Source organism: Triticum urartu, chromosome 5, assembly GCF_003073215.2.
Source record: "Triticum urartu cultivar G1812 chromosome 5, Tu2.1, whole genome shotgun sequence".
Classification (NCBI taxonomy): Eukaryota; Viridiplantae; Streptophyta; class Magnoliopsida; order Poales; family Poaceae; genus Triticum; species Triticum urartu.
In genome coordinates, this window is record NC_053026.1 from 395,685,962 (window position 1) to 395,702,395 (window position 16,434).

A 16,434-nucleotide genomic window follows, 5' to 3' on the forward strand; every position below is an offset into this window, starting at 1 on the left:
AAGAGTGCACGTGCATTGGACTAAGCTGGAATCTGCGAGCATTCAATAAACAGGAGAAGACAAAGCAATATGGGCTCTTGGTTAAATCAACAATATAGCATATAAGAGCCACTTCAACAATTTAATCATGATCTTCTCCTACTGACCCCAAAGAAAAGAAAAGAAATAAAACTATTTACACGGGAAAGCTCCCAACAAGCAAAAGAAGAATGGGAAATATTTTTGGGTTTTCTTTTTAATTACTACTACAGCAAGAAAACTAAACTACTACTAATTTTTTTGGTTTTCTTAAGGTTTATTAAACACACAAGAAGAAAGCAGGAAAAAGAAATTAAACTAGCATGGATGATACAATGAAAAAGTATGAGCACCGACATCTACCAATGAGTGTGTGAGCATAAATGTAATGTCGGTGGGAAATATGTACTCCCCCAGGCTTAGGCTTTTGGCCTAAGTTGGTCTATGGCCAGGGATAGCCTGGCGGATATCCGTAGGTGTAGCCGGGGTCGTACTGCGATGAAGAATAGTTGGGGTCATATTGTGATGAAGAAGACTCTGACTGCCACTGGCTGACAGCCACCTTCGGATCCCAAGAATAAACAGACTGTCGTGGAGGCTCCTCTTGTGGTTCCGGTTCCGGGGCTGGTGCAGGGTTCCGGTAGGCATGAATAGCCGCCAATGGAACAAGGTACGTGCCTACAGTCAAATCAAACAAAGAAGGAGCATGCAAGGTAATAGTCTCCGGATGATGTTTATTAAAAAACAATTGATATTTAAGCTCTCCTTCCCTATTCTTAACAACAAAATCATGCACCACCATACTTTTATAATCTAAATAAACACGAGGCAACACCTTTTCTTCCTTCTCATAATGCCTAAGAGGTATGTTAAAATATGCAGCTAGGCGTGTAGCATAAATGCCTCTGTCGGATTTCGGGTTCCGGCAGACCCTTGAGGTTCGAACACTGGGGTGCGCGCGGAGATTTCGCTTCCTACCTACATGCACCCCTCCGCCTCGTCAAGATCTAAGCTATGGAAAGAACAACACAAGGGACACAGGGTTTATACTGGTCCGGCCCACCGTTGTGGTGTAATACCCTACTCCAGTTTGTGGTGTGGTGGATTGCCTCTTGGGCTGATGATGATGAATGATACAAGGAAGAACAGCCTCACGAGGGTCTGCTCTTGGCTGGGGCGATGAACTGCTGGGAGGAGTTCAGCCACCCTTCTCTCTCTCTCTCTCTCTGATCGAACCCCTTCTCTAATCCTTCTGAACCCCCTCTTCTGAAAAACCCTCTTTCTCCCTCCCTTTGCTCTGTGGGTGGCTGGTCCTATTTATAGAGGCCCTGGTCCTCTTCCCAAATATCGAGCGGGAAGGGAGCCAACAATGGCGGGCTAATTTGAAGGGGGACAGCTAGTACTAGCTACCCTGACAAAAGCAGTCTTCGCCTGCACAAAGCTCTGGTGGTGACGCCGTCCTGGGCTCCACGATGACCTCCGTCTTGCAGTCTTCCTGGTCTTGGTCTTCTTGCACCGAAATGGCAACCTTTGCCTGATGCCTCGGTATTCCGCGGCTGCGCTTGCCCCCTTTGCACCAAAGAGGAAAGGAGGACACTGCGCGGGCTGGCACCCGCCTGGCGCCCTTGGTCGTCATGGCTTGCGTCACGGGCACCTTGTGAGGTACCCCGCCTTGATCTCTCCGCCCCCTCGCGAGCCAGCCTGATGAGGCCGTGCCTGAGGAAGCTCCGTGTCGTCCGCCCCGCGAGGCTTGGCCCCTCGCGAGGGTCTTGGGTCTGTGTTGATGAAGATGGGCCGTGCTGGGCCCCCCTTTGAGCGACGCCGCAGGCCGCAGGCAGGCAAGTCTGGGGACCCCCGTTCCCAGAACGCCGACAATAGCCCCTGGGCCCAAGGCGCGCCCGGACTTGGCCGTGCAGGGAGGCGGAAGGGCAAGGGCAAAGCACCGCGGGCCCTAACAGCCTGCGGCCTTGGGCGCCACATGGCGGTTGACTAGACGTGGGCGCCTTAGCAACCGCGTGAGTTGATAAGGGAGCGGCATCTTCCCAGGCTTCGCTTTTTGCTTTCTCCGGTTGCTACTCAGATCCCCTTTCTTACGCCTCTCCTTCCTTCCTCCAAAATCTCCAGATCTACTCTGACCGCGTGACCTAGGAAGCCATGGCGCCTCGTCAGTCCCCGGCCGGAGCTTGGTACTCGTCTGCCCTGGACTCGCCAAACATGTTAGAGGCGGGCCTTGCCCGGTTGCGCCGGATGGCGGCGGCGCAGGGCATCAACGGGGCGAAGGCGCTCAAGGCCGGCTCCGCCACCCCGGAAGGCCAAGGGAGCACCTTCTATCCGTTCTTCGTAAGTACCATTGCCGCCGGCCTGGTGCCTCCCTTCTCTGAGTTCTTCTTCTCTGTCCTTCGCCATTACAAGCTACATGCTCTGCATCTCCACCCCAACTCCGTCCTTGTCCTGGAAATCTTCGCCTATTACTGCGAGGCTCACGTAGGGGTGCAGCCCTCAATGGCCTTGCTGCGCCACTACTTCTACCTCCGGACCTCTCGCGGTCCTGCTTCCGCGTGCGCGAGCTTCATCGCGTACGGTGGCGCCATTGCCATCTCGAACCCCGGGAAAAGGATTGAGGGCTTCAGGAGCAAGTGGATCTTGGTGGATGCTGGGCGCATCCACCCTCGGCTGATCTTGCCCACGGAGCAGCCCACGAGCTCCAGCGATTGGGGTCGAGCTGAGCTCGCGGATCCCCGTGCGAAGCTGGTGCTGGAGAAGACGGACGCGGATCTGAGGCCGGCCAACATGGCGGCGGCGAAGCTGACTGGCGCGTCGCTGCTGAGGGAGTTCCTGGAGCACCAGCTGGCTCCGCTTCGGCGGTACTCCTTCCGATGTGGAGGCCCCATCCGAGCCCCGCGGCCTGGGCCGATGGAGATCTGGCTGTGGTCCTCCAATCTCTGGTCGGGGGCGATGTGGCGAGGTTGGAGGGCGCTCCTACGCCCTTGTTCCTCCGCGATGACTGGGAGCAGGTAGTGGAGTCCATGCCCGTCTTCAACGGGGATGGGCCCGTGCCCATGGAAACTCCCGAGGAACCGGTGGACGTGCCCTCCGACGATTCCAGCAAAGAGGAGGAAGGAGGGGAGCGGGAAAGAGGGTCTGACTCCGAGGCGACTGACGGAGAGTCGAGGGCTCCCCTCTCCCGGCGCAGGTCCCGCGTTCTCCGCCTCTCTCCGAGCGATGACGACGAGGATGACGACGAGGATGACGACGAGCAGGATGGCGGGAGCTCGCCCCCGATCCCGAAGAAGGACAGGACCGGGCTGATCTCCCGTGGGTCTACCCCAGCCCTGAGGCGTACCGCAGACGCACCTTCCGCTTCCAAGCTTCCCGAGGTTGACCCTTCCAGCCGGCTTTCAGGCTTCAAATTTGGCCGGAGGCCGCTCGAGCTCACTGGTGACGAACCATAAGCGCTTGATCCTTGTCTTTATTTCTTGTCCTGCTTCTGAGGCTTGACGTCCACATCTCTCTTTGATAGGCTGGCACCCGCAGCAAAGAAGCCGAAGGGAGCTCCTGAGCTTCCACCCATGGCAGCGCCTCTGCCCGCGAAGGAGGGTGTCCGCGGCGCACGGGCTTCTCCTACCCGGTCGTCCTCGCGAGGCCAGGCTGAGCCGGCTGGGGCGAGCTCAGCCCCCATGGCCCATGTGACTCCCGAGGTGTCCTTGCCTGCCGCCGCCACTACAGCCGTTGGGGCGCAGCAGACTCCGCCTCAGGATGCTGTGGCCGCGCTGCCGCCTTCTCCTCCTACTCCACCGGCTACTGTCTCTCTGACTCCTTCTACCGTTCTGGACCATGCTGCTGCTGAGCTGGACCGACTCCGGCAGGATCTTCTTGGCACCGACCCTCGCTTGGCGGCCAGGCGCTTGGAGCTGGCTTCAGGATGGGTTCGCTCCGACGCTTCGATTCGGGCGGCGCTGGCCGAGGCCTCGACGGCTTGCGATGAGGAGAAACAGGTCGTTCTTGAGGCGAAGGCTGCTCGTGACGCAGCCCTGGGGGAGGCGGTCGATGCTCGTGGTTGCTGCAACGCGCTGGAGGACGAGCTGCAAGGCCTGCGGGACCAGCTCGCGAAAGAGGCCCGCCTTCGCCAAGAGCAGGGAGAAGGCGTGAAGGCTCGCGAGGCGGCCGTCAAGGAGAGGGAGGCCAAGCTCAGGAAGCGCCGCGACCGCCTAGGCGCGCTGGAGCAGGAGTTGAGGGCGAGGAAGGCCGAGCTGGACGACAAGGCCCTAGTTCTTGCTGAGGACCGTGTGGCCTTCACGGGGATGGAGGCGAAGGCTCGCTCCTCGCTGAGGACGCTTGATGACAGCGGCCTGGAGAGCCTGCTGGCTGGCGCCGAGGATGGCCCCGCCAAGCTGATTCCCTTCCTGGTTCGTGCTCTCGAAGATGTCGCCCTTGGCCTTGGCCCCACGGCTGAGGCCGAAGCGCGTGTCCTCTCTTCTGCAGCACTGACGCGGGTTCTCACCCACATCTACCTTCGCGATCCCGGCGTCGACCTCGACAGCCTGCTGGAGCCAGTAAGCGGCGAGCGTGCCGCTGCCGAGGCCATGAAGGGTCGCGTGGAAGCTTTGCTGGGGAAGTTCCGGGCCTTCAGCACCAAGCTGGAGCAAGGCGCTGCCAACCCCACTGCTCCGTAAGGCGAACCCATTCAGCGCTGCTCCTCCGCCGACAAGTGACTCCGTCGTGGCTCCTATCCTGCCTTTAATTCCTGCACATGTATCATGCCTTGGGGAGGCGTTTAAACTTGCGTTTGGCATTGAGATAACAGTGTGGACTGTAACATTTGCTTTTGAATTCCTCGAAATTTGCGCTTTTCCTTCCTACTTGCTTATGTTCTACGCCGGCAGAGCCCGGCCCCGCGCATACCTCACCCAGCGTTAGTCCCGACCGGAAACCAGGACGGGGCCAAGGAGTGAGGGGCTACGTGACAAGTTAGGCTCCTGAGTCGCGATGCTCAGGAGTCCCCCTTGGCGCACGAACAGCAAGTAGGAAGGTGTGAAGTGGGTGGATCTACCGTTCTACGTCTGCAGAGCCCGGCTGCGCGCATACCTCACCCAGCGTTAGTCCCGACCGGAAACCAGGACAGGGCCAAGGAGTGAGGGGCTACACGACCAATTAGGCTCCTGAGTCGCGATGCTCAGGAGTCCCCCTTGGCGCACGAACAGCAAGTAGGGAGGTGTGAAGTGGGTGGATCTACCGTTCTACGTCTGCAGAGCCCGGCCGCGCGCATACCTCACCCAGCGTTAGTCCCGACCAGAAACCAGGACGGGGCCAAGGAGTGAGGGCTACACGACCAGTTAGGCTCCTGAGTCGCGATGCTCAGGAGTCCCCCTTGACGCTCAAAAGGCCTTCGTACCTTGGCTCCGCTCGGGGAGAGACGCGTGACGAACCAGGCCGAACCAGGCCCCCCGGGGGGGGGGGGCTGGGGGGGCTGGGCGGCGTGCGTCTGGGCGTGACCCAGGCACAGCCCCCGTGCCCAGCCCCCTCGCGCGGCACTCCCGAGGGGAGGTTTTGCGATGAGGCTAGACACTAAGCTCTGGGCTCCCTGAGGTTGATGCGGCCCGGGGGCCACCCTCAGTTGTTTATCACCAGTGCGGAGCATAGCGCTTCCGTATGTGTACGGGCATAGCCGCTCCTCGGCAGTGTCGTCAGCCAGCGCAGAGCATGGTGCTTCCACTGGTACGTGGGAGGGGGCCCCCTCCGGGAGGAGCCCCCGGGGCATGTACAGCCCCGCCCTGACACGTGGCTGGCACGGTAGGGCCTGGCGAGGTGTATCTGGGCACCCGTGAGCTAGCGCGGGACTCACGGGGCCCTACCTCTAGGCGGGTTGCGCCTGGCACTGGGCCTTATCTTGTGATGTGTCCCTGCAAATTCGGTTAGATGTCGGCACTCTACGTCCTCGGGTCCCGGCCCTCGAGCTGGTCTCAGCCGTCGCTGGTATGCCAGGTCGCGATGCCATGGACAAGGCCAGAGGGTGAGGGCTGGAGAGCCAGTAAGAGCCCTGAGTCGCGATGCTCAGGTACCCCCCCCTTTAACATGCAAGTGGTCGGCATGGAGAAGAAGAGGTGTCGTGGACCGGCATCAAATAATCAAGCATGGTGGGTATAATGCATAACCGGGAATAAGCGCAAATGGGACACATGCCGCTGGGTCTGGCCCGAGCGACTTGGGGATCATGCAGCCCGAGGGGCGCCCCCAATAAGGTAAGCTAACAACATGAAATAAAAGGGATACATGCCGCAGGGACGGACCCACGCGGCCTGGGAATAATGCAGCCCTGGGGGGGCGCTCCCAGCTGGAAGTGAAACTTGAAAGATGTCACCTGATGACGTTGAGGACGAAGGGGTGTTGGTGTACCAGACTCGGTGGGCTGCGGAAGCCGATCCTCATGAGCCCCCAGGCCCGGGGGCCTCGGGAGGCTCCGGAGGTGCTGGCGGCTCCCCGCGGACCATCTCCATCTCCGCCAGGGCTGCGGAACGCCTGGCCTCTTGTGCCTCCATGATACCCCTCATGAGGCGCTGGTACATGGCAGCCGCGTTCGGCAAGCCATAAGGCATGCGGACGTAGCTGTGGGGTGGACCTCCGCAGCGCCCCGCGCGCGAGGGCCAGAGGTGCTCCAGGGAGGCGACTCGGTTGAGCCCTGGTATGTCGATGCAGACGCGCAGCCCGCCATCCTCGCCTGGATGGGGAGCCACTGCTGGTAGACGGCGGCCGCCTTTCATGACTCTTGACTCCTGTAGCTCCTGAATGGCCTTGCTGACGAACTCCTGAGGGTCTGGCTCTCCTTGCCTTACTCCTTCTTGAGGGAAACGTGCTTCGAAACACGCCTCCATGTGGTGCCCAAGCGCCTCCCTCGTGACCCTAGCCAGGTCGGTGGCCCTCCAGAGGAGAGCCCCCGAGCCCTGCCTGAGGCCTTCCTGAGGAGCCGGGCCGGACGATGTCTTCTTCTTCTTGGGGGCGGCCTCGGGAAGCCTCCTGCTTCCGCGATCCGGGTCTTCCAGTGACGCGGCCTGAAAGGCTCATTCCAGGGAACACACCGCATCCTTCTCTTCACAGGGCACCATGATGACTCCGCCACTTCCTGGCATCTTGAGGACGTTGTAGCCGTGGTGAGTTACGACCATGAACTTGGCCAGCGCTGGGTACCCGAGGATGAAGTTGTACGGAAGGTGGATGTGAGCGACGTCGAAGTCGATGAGCTCGGTGCGGTAGTTGTCGCGTGCCCCGAAGGTGACAGGGAGGCGGACCTGCCCTATCGGGACCGTGGAGCCGTCGGTGACTCCGGAGAAAGGCTTGGTTGGCTGAAGCTGGCTGTAGGTCACTTGGAGATTGTTGAATGTTTCCACGGATAGGACGCTGAGCCCTGCCCCGCCATTGATGAGGGTCCTGGTGACCACCACGTTGCTGATGATTGGGGAACAAAGCATCGGGAGGACTCCAGCTGTAGCCGCACACTTGAGCTGATCTGCTGAGCTGAACATGATGGCGCACGCCGACCACCTGAGAGGGCGCATGGCTTCGAGCTTGGGGAGGACTGCATTCACTTCGCGGGCGAACTGCTTGAAGATGCGTTGAGAGGCTGGGGCTTGAGCCTCGCCCAGGATGCAGGCGATCACGCGTGGCTCCTAGAAGCCCCCAGCCTCCTCGTCCTGGTGGCGGTCCTCGTTTCTCATTGGTTGCGGCGGCAGCGGAGGGAGGCCTGCGTTGCCTCGCGGGCGATCCTCACGAGGCCGACCCCTCCAGTCTCCCTCGCGAGGCGGGTCTTGCCAACGATCCTCGTGAGGTTGATCGCGCCACCCTTGGCGCGGGCCACGGTCTTCCCAGCGTCCTGCGTTCCTTCCTCCTCCTCGACCGTAACCCCGGTCACCGCGGTCGGGGCGACGGCCGATCCTTCCTTCTCGCACGGCTCGGAGCTCTTGACATTCGTTGGTGTTGTGGGTGTGGAGGTCATGGTACACACAGTACCAGCTGTCCTTGGAAGGTTTGGGCCGATCTCTGCCCCACTTGGTGTCTGGTTCTGCCGCGAGCACGGCAGCCCCCTTGCGCTTCACATCCTTGGCCTTGGGCTTCTTCTCTTCCGGGTCCGCGGCAGGCAGCTCGAGGAGGGAGAGACGCCCTTCCTCTGCCCTGGCGCACTTGGTTGCCAAGTTGAACAGCTCCAAAGAAGTGCACAGGTCTTCATGGATCGCCAACTCCTCCTTCATCTTGACATCGCGCACGCCGTCGGAGAAGGCTGAGATGATGGCCTCCTCAGTCACCTTGGGAATCTTGAGGCATGCATTGTTGAAGCGCTGGATGTACTTCTGCAGGGTCTCCCCGGGTTGTTGCTTGATGCAGCGCATGTCGCTCATGGCGGGTGGCCGGTCGCGAGTACCTTGGAAGTTGGCGATGAAGCAGGTGCGCATCTCGTCCCAGGAGGAGATCGTGCCTGGAGCCAGGTTCAGGAGCCAGGTGCGGGCCCCGTCCTTGAGCACCATGGAAAACCAGTTCGCCATGACCTTCTCGTCTCCATTGGCAGCTTCGATGCCCAGCTCGTAGAGCTGGAGGAACTCCATAGGGTCAGCCGTGCCGTCGTAGCGAGGAGGCAGGTCTGGCTTGAACTTGCCGGGCCACGCGACACTGCGTAGCTCGGCGGTGAAGGCACGACAGCCTGCTGTGGCCACGGGAGGTCTTGGGTGACGGAGAGCTTGGTATTGCATGTCCCCACGCGTTGTAGCTGGGTCTTGATGTGCGGGAGCAGGAGCATGGTCGCGACGTGCTAGAGCAGGGAGCGCCCGTGCAGCTTCTTGCGGGCGAGGGACTTCCTGGCAGCTCTGCTCTTGCTGCGCTGGCACCTGACGGAGCGGGTTGCGCCCAGGGGCCACGCGCCTTGGAGGCATGGCGCCTTCTTGAGGAGGAGGCGGCCGGGGCGCCGCCGGAGCTTCGTTGCCCGCGCGGGGCGGGATGCGGTGCAGTGAAACGGACAGCACAGGAGAGCCCCCTGCGGCGCGGACGAGCTTGGCGACGCGGTCGAGCCATTCTTCGTAGACGTCGTCGACGGGGCGATAGCGCAGGAGCTCGTTTGCCGCGATGAGTGCAGCTCGAGCCTCCATGGGTGCGCGGAGCACGCGGGACGAAGAACCAGCTGGGGGGAGCGAGGGAGTTGCGGTGCGGCCGTCTTGCCGCACGGACGGATGCTGAGACGATGCTTGCTGCTCGTCCCCCGCCGGGCCGGTGGCGGTGTTGACGGTAGGTGACGGGGAACGGTGTGGACGCCCGCCGACAGGAGCCGTCTGGGCGACGCGGGAAGCGAGAGCGGCCCGGCGCTCGGCGCGAGCCTGACGAGTGTCGGACATGGGTGCGATGGTCGTAGGAGAACGGGGCGGTGGAAGACGAATTGCGGTGCACCCCTACCTGGCGCGCCAAATGTCGGATTTCGGGTTCCGGCAGACCCTTGAGGTTCGAACACTGGGGTGCGCGCGGAGATTTCGCTTCCTACCTACCTGCACCCCTCCGCCTCGCCAACATCTAAGCTATGGAAAGAACAACACAAGGGACACAGGGTTTATACTGGTTCGGGCCACCGTTGTGGTGTAATACCCTACTCCAGTTTGTGGTGTGGTGGATTGCCTCTTGGGCTGATGATGATGAATGATACAAGTAAGAACAGCCTCGCGAGGGTCTGTTCTTGGCTGGGGCGATGAACTGCTGGGAGGAGTTCAGCCACCCTTCTCTCTCTCTCTCTCTCTGATCGAACCCCTTCTCTTAATCCTTCCGAACCCCCTCTTCTGAAAAACCCTCTTTCTCCCTCCCTTTGCTCTGTGGGTGGCTGGTCCTATTTATAGAGGACCTGGTCCTCTTTCCAAATATCGAGCGGGAAGGGAGCCAACAATGGCATGCTAATTTGAAGGGGGACAGCTAGTACTAGCTACCCTGACAAAAGCAGTCTTCGCCTGCACAAAGCTCTGGTGGTGACGCCGTCCTGGGCTCCACGATGACCTCCGTCTTGCAGTCTTCCTGGTCTTGGTCTTGTTGCACCGAAATGGCAACCTTTGCCTGATGCCTCGGTACTCCGTGGCTGCGCTTGCCCCCTTTGCACCAAAGAGGAAAGGAGGACACTGCGCGGGCTGGCACCCGCCTGGCGCCCTTGGTCGTCATGGCTTGCGTCACGGGCACCTCGTGAGGTACCCCGCCTTGATCTCTCCGCCCCCTCGCGAGCCAGCCTGATGAGGCCGTGCCTGAGGAAGCTCCGTGTCGTCCGCCCCATGAGGCTTGGCCCCTCGCGAGGGTCTTGGGTCTGTGTTGATGAAGATGGGCCGTGCTGGGCCCCCCTTTGAGCCACACCGCAGGCCGCAGGCAGGCAAGTCTGGGGATCCCCGTTCCCAGAACGCTGACAGCCTCCAAAGATGGGACCCTTAGTACGGTTCATACTTAACCGTCTAGCAATAATGCCGCCCATACTAAAAGAGTTATCACCATATAAGCCGTGGTGCAAAATGATAAAATCGGGGATACTCGGGTTTCCACAGTTTCTGCGACCAATTAAGCAACGACTAGCAAATAAAGCAAAATAACGTAAAACAGGAAAGTGTATGCTAGTGATTCGTGCATCAGAAACCTTCCTTGTTTCCCCTACGGTGATAGTGTCAATAAATCACTCCACATCATCACGATGTGGTTCTTCTGTATTGCCCCCAAAAGGGACTAAACAAACCCGACAGAAATCATAGAATGACATCTCCTTATGCTCATCATATAAATGAAACTCCACCGTAGGTGGCGAGTTCCTAGAATGGAAATGAAAGTTTTGCACAAAGGTATTTGTGACTAAGAGATACTGATCGCATTGGTCATGGAGGAAAGCAGTGAGGCCTGCATTTTGAGCTAGTTCATAAAAATCTTCATAAATATCGGCTGCTCTCCAGAAATCATCGGAGGGCCATTCACACGCTCGAACCTCCGTGGTGCGAGGCAGATTATACTTAGGCTTAGGTGCGTTTTCCTTCGAGCTTTGGCTCGATGAGCCCCTCAAAAATCTCCGCATCTTTTTTCTGAAAAATTCTGAAATTTTTAGTAACTTCAAAATAAAAGTAAACCAAACTCAATAATATTGATAGCAACAACTCCTACAAGTGCCTAGGGCCTATATCATGCATCAAGACTACTTTTGACCATATAAATTTGACATGCAAGCTCAAGAACAGGGTCACCTAAGCAGCAAAAAATTTGCAATGAACAAAGCACTAGAACAAAAACTAATTGGACCAAAGGAGGAGTCACATACCAAGGAATAATCTCCCCAAGCAGTTTTGTGAGAGGTGCTTTGAGCAAGGAGATCGAAAATGGCAGCAAAGAGGGCTGGAACTCGTGCTTGAGTTGGTTTTTCGTGTTTGTGGGAGGAAGAAGAAGAGGATGGGTGCATGAATAAGTGGAGGAGGGCCACCGTGGGCCCATGAGGCAGGGGGCGCCCCCAAGGGGGTAGGGCGTGCCCTCCACCCTCATGACCAGGTGGCAGCTCCCCCCGTGGTAATTTTTGCACTATAAATCCTCAAATATTCCCGAAAAAATCATATTAAATTGGCATGTCATTCTGAGGACTTTTATTTTCGGGATATTTTTATATTGCACAGATAAATCAAGAAACAGACAGAAAATACTATTTTTTTTACTTTATTTCAACTAAATAACAGAAAGTATAAAGAGGGTACAGAAGGTTGTGCTTCTAGTTTCATCCATCTCATGCCCATCAAAAGGAATCCACTAACAAGGTTGATCAAGTCTTGTTAACAAACCCATTCCGATTAACATGAAACCGGAGAAAATTCGAATAACACTAGGTTACCTCAACGGGATATGCACATCCCCAATAATAAGTATATCATATTTCTTCTTGACAGTAGGAAGAGGAAATTCAAAACCTCCAAATATAATCGATGGAATTTTTCCGATAGAATTGAAACTATGAACTTGAGGTTGTTTCCTCAGAAAGTGTACTGTATGCTCATTACCATTAACATGAAAAGTGACATTGCCTTTGTTGCAATCAATAACAGCCCCTGCAGTATTAAGAAAAGGTCTTCCAAGAATAATAGACAGACTATCGTCCCCGGGAATATCAAGAATAATAAAGTTCGTTAAAATAGTAACGTTTGCAACTACAACAGGCACATCCTCACAAATACCGACAGGTATAGCAGTTGATTTATCAGCCATTTGCAAAGATATTTCAGTAGGTGTCAACTTACTCAAGTCAAGTCTACGATATAAAGAGAGAGGCATAACACTAACACCGGCCCCAAGATCACATAAAGCAGTTTTAACATAGTTTCTTTTAATGGAGCATGGTATAGTAGGAACTCCTGGATCTCCAAGTTTCTTTGGTATTCCACCCTTAAAAGTATAATTAGCAAGCATGGTGGAAATTTCAGATTCTGGTATTTTTCTTTTATTTGTAATAATATCTTTCATGTACTTAGCATAAGGATTCATTTTGAGCATATCAGTCAATCGGATACGTAAAAAGATAGGTCTAATCATTTCAGCAAAACGTTCAAAATCCTCATCATCCTTTTTCTTGGATGGTTTGGGAGGAAAAGGCATGGGTTTCTGAACCCAAGGTTCTCTTTCTTTACCATGTTTTCTAGCAACAAAATATTTCTTATCATAACTTTGATTCTTTGATTGTGGGTTATCAAGATCAACAGCAGGTTCAATTTCTACATCATTATCATTACTAGGTTGAGCATCATTATGAACATCATCATTAATATTTTCACTAGGTTCATGTTCATTGCCAGATTGTGTTTCAGCATCAGACATAGAAATATAATTTGGATTATCAAGTGGTTTAGAAATAGGTTCACTAGAAGTTTGCACAGTTCTACCATTCTTCTTTTTCTTCCTTTTAGAAGAACCAGGTGCATCAATATTATTTCTCTAAGAATCTTGCTCAATTCTCTTAGGGTGGCCTTCAGGATACAAAGGTTCCTGAGTCATTCTACCAGTTCTAGTAGCCACTCTAACAGCATAATCATTTTTCTTACTATTCATTTCATTGAGCAATTCTTTTTGAGCCTTAAGTACTTGTTCTACTTGAGTGGTAACCATAGAAGCATGTTTGCCAACAAGTTTAAGTTCACCTTTAATATTAGCCATATAATCACCCAAGTATTTAATCATATCAGCATCTTGTTTTAATTGTCTACCAAAATAAGCATTGAAATCTTCTTGCTTAAACATAAAATTATCAAACTCCTCCAAGCACTGACTAGCAATTTTAGTAGGAGGGATTTCAGCTTTATCATATCTATATAGAGAATTTACCTTTACTACCTATGTCGAGTTATCGAGGCCTGGAGGTTCTTCAATAAATAAAGGATCAAGATCATATGTTTCTTCGACAGGTGGTAAATTAAGACCATGTATTTCTTCAATAGGAGGTAAATTATTAACATCTTCAGCTTTAATACCTTTTTCTTTCATATATTTCTTTGCCTCTTGCATATCTTCGGGACTGAGAAATAGAACACCTCTCTTCTTCAGAGTTGGTTCAGGAATAGGATCATTAATTGGAGCAGGAGCTAGCTCAGGAGGTGCCCAATTATTTTCATTTGTCAACATATTATTCAATAAGATTTCAGCTTCATCCGGTGTTCTTTCCCTGAAAAGAGATCCAACACAACTATCCGGGTAATCTCTGGAAGCATCGGTTAGTCCATTATAAAAGATATCAAGTATTTCATTTTTCTTAAGAGGATGATCAGGCAAAGCATTAAGTAACTTGAGAAGCCTCCCCCAAGCTTGTGGGAGACTCTCTTCTTTAATTTGCACAAAGTTGTATATTTCCTTTAAAGCAGCTTGTTTCTTATGAGCAGGGAAATATTTAGCGGAGAAGTAATAAATCATATCCTGGGGACTACGCACACAACTAGGATCAAGAGAATTAAACCATATCTTAGCATCACCCTTTAATGAGAGCGGAAATATTTTGAGGATATAAAAGTAGCGAGATCTCTCATCGTTAGTGAACAGGGTGACTATATCATTTAATTTAGTAAGATGTGCCACAATAGTTTCAGATTCATAGCCATAAAAAGGATCAGATTCAACCAAGGTAATTATATCAGGATCAACAGAGAATTCATAATCCTTATCAGTAACACAGGTAGGTGAAGTAGCAAAAGCAGGGTCAGTTCTAATCCTAGCATTTAGAGATTGCTTATTCCATTTAGCTAATAACCTTTTGAGTTCATATCTATCTCTGCAAGCTAGGATAGCTAATGAAGCTTCTGGATCAAATAAATAACCCTCAGAAATAACAAGTGATTCTTCATCATCACTTTCATCCTCATAATCAGAATCCATATTTTCAATTTCTCTAGCCCTAGCAAGTTGTTCATCGAGAAAATCACTAAGTGGCATAGTAGTATCAGGCATAGAGGTAGTTTCATCATAAGTATCATGCATAGCAGAAGTGGCATCATCAATAACATGTGACATATCAGAATGAATAGCAGAAGAAAGTGTAGGTGTCGCAAATTTACTCATAATAGAAGGTGAATCAAGTGCGGAGCTAGATGGCAGTTCCTTACCTCCCCTCGTAGTTGAGGGATAGATCTTGGTTTTTGGATCTCTCAAGTTCTTCATAGTGTCCAGCAGATATAAATCCCAAGTGACTCAAAGAATAGAGCTATGCTCCCCGGCAATGGCGCCAGAAATTAGTCTTGATAACCCACAAGTATAGGGGATCGCAACAGCTTTCGAGGGTAGAGTATTCAACCCAAATTTATTGATTCCACACAAGGGGAGCCAAAGAATATTCTCAAGTATTAGCAGCTGAGTTGTCAATTCAACCACACCTGGAAACTTAGTATCTGCAGCAAAGTGTTTAGTAGCAAAGTAATATGATAGTGGTGGTAACGGTAACAAAAGAGTAATGAAAGCAAAGTAATGTTTTTGGTATTTTGTAGTGATTGTAACAATAGCAATGGGAGCGTAAACCAGTATATGGAAAGCTCGTAGGCATTGGATCAATGATGGATAATTATGCCGGATGCGGTTCATCATTTAACCGTCATAACATAGGGTGACATAGAACTAGCTCCAATTCATCAATGTAATGTAGGCATGTATTCCGAATATAGTCATACGTGCTTATGGAAAAGAACTTGCATGGCATCTTTTGTCCTACCCTCCCGTGGCAGTGGGGTCCTAATAGAAACTAAGGGATATTAAGGCCTCGTTTTAATAGAGAACCGGAACAAAGCATTAGCACATAGTGAATACATGAACTCCTCAAACTACGGTCATCACCGATAAGTATCCCGATTATTGTCACTTCAGGGTTAACGGATCATAACACGTAATAGGTGACTATAGACTTGCAAGATAGGATCTAGAACTCTCCTATATTAATGAAAACATAATAAGTTCAGATCTGAAATCATGGCACTCGGGCCCTAGTGACAAGCATTAAGCATAGCAAAGTCATAGCAACATCAATGTTAGAACATAGTGGATACTAGGGATCAAACCCTAACAAAACTAACTCGATTACATGATAAATCTCATCCAACCCATCACCATCCAGCAAGCCTATGATGGAATTACTCACGCACGGCAGTGAGCATCATGAAATTGGTGATGGAGGATGGTTGATGATGACGACGGCGACGGATTCCCCTCTCCGGAGCCCCGAACGGACTCCAGATCAGCCCTCCCGGGAGGTTTTAGGGCTTGGCGGCGGCTCCGTATTGTAAAACGGATGAAATATTCTCTCCTATTTTTTCTCCCCGAAACTCAATATATGGAGGTGGAGTTGGAGTCAGGAGGTCTCCAGGGGCCCACGAGGTAGGGGGCGCGCCCTAGGGGGGGGCGGCGCCCCCCACCCTCGTGAGAAGGGTGTGGGCCCCCTGGTCTTCATCTTTGGCGAGGATTTTTTATTATTTATTGTAAGGTATTCCGTGGAGTTCCAGGTCATTCCGAGAACTTTTGTTTTCTGCACATAAAACAACATCATGGCAATTCTACTGAAAACAGCGTCAGTCCGGGTTAGTTCCATTCAAATCATACAAGTTAGAGTCCAAAACAAGGGCAAAAGTGTTTGGAAAAGTAGATACGACGGAGACGTATCACTGAGAAAGCTATCTTCTTCTAGGGATGGAAAAAGAAGGCAGAACTAATTATGTGTTCGGCCCCTCTGCCCGAGGGCCCATCAAATCCTGTTCTAACAAGGATGCTGGCCCTGGCACCATACCAGATGCCTGTGAAGGAGGGCGAGGCGGAGAGTGAGAGGACCAAAGATGGTCCCTATTCCAAAGGTGCATCGGACATTGTGTCCGGAGGAATCAAAATCCCATCATTCGAAGACAAAAGTGAAGGGGGGAAATGTCTCCTTTCCTC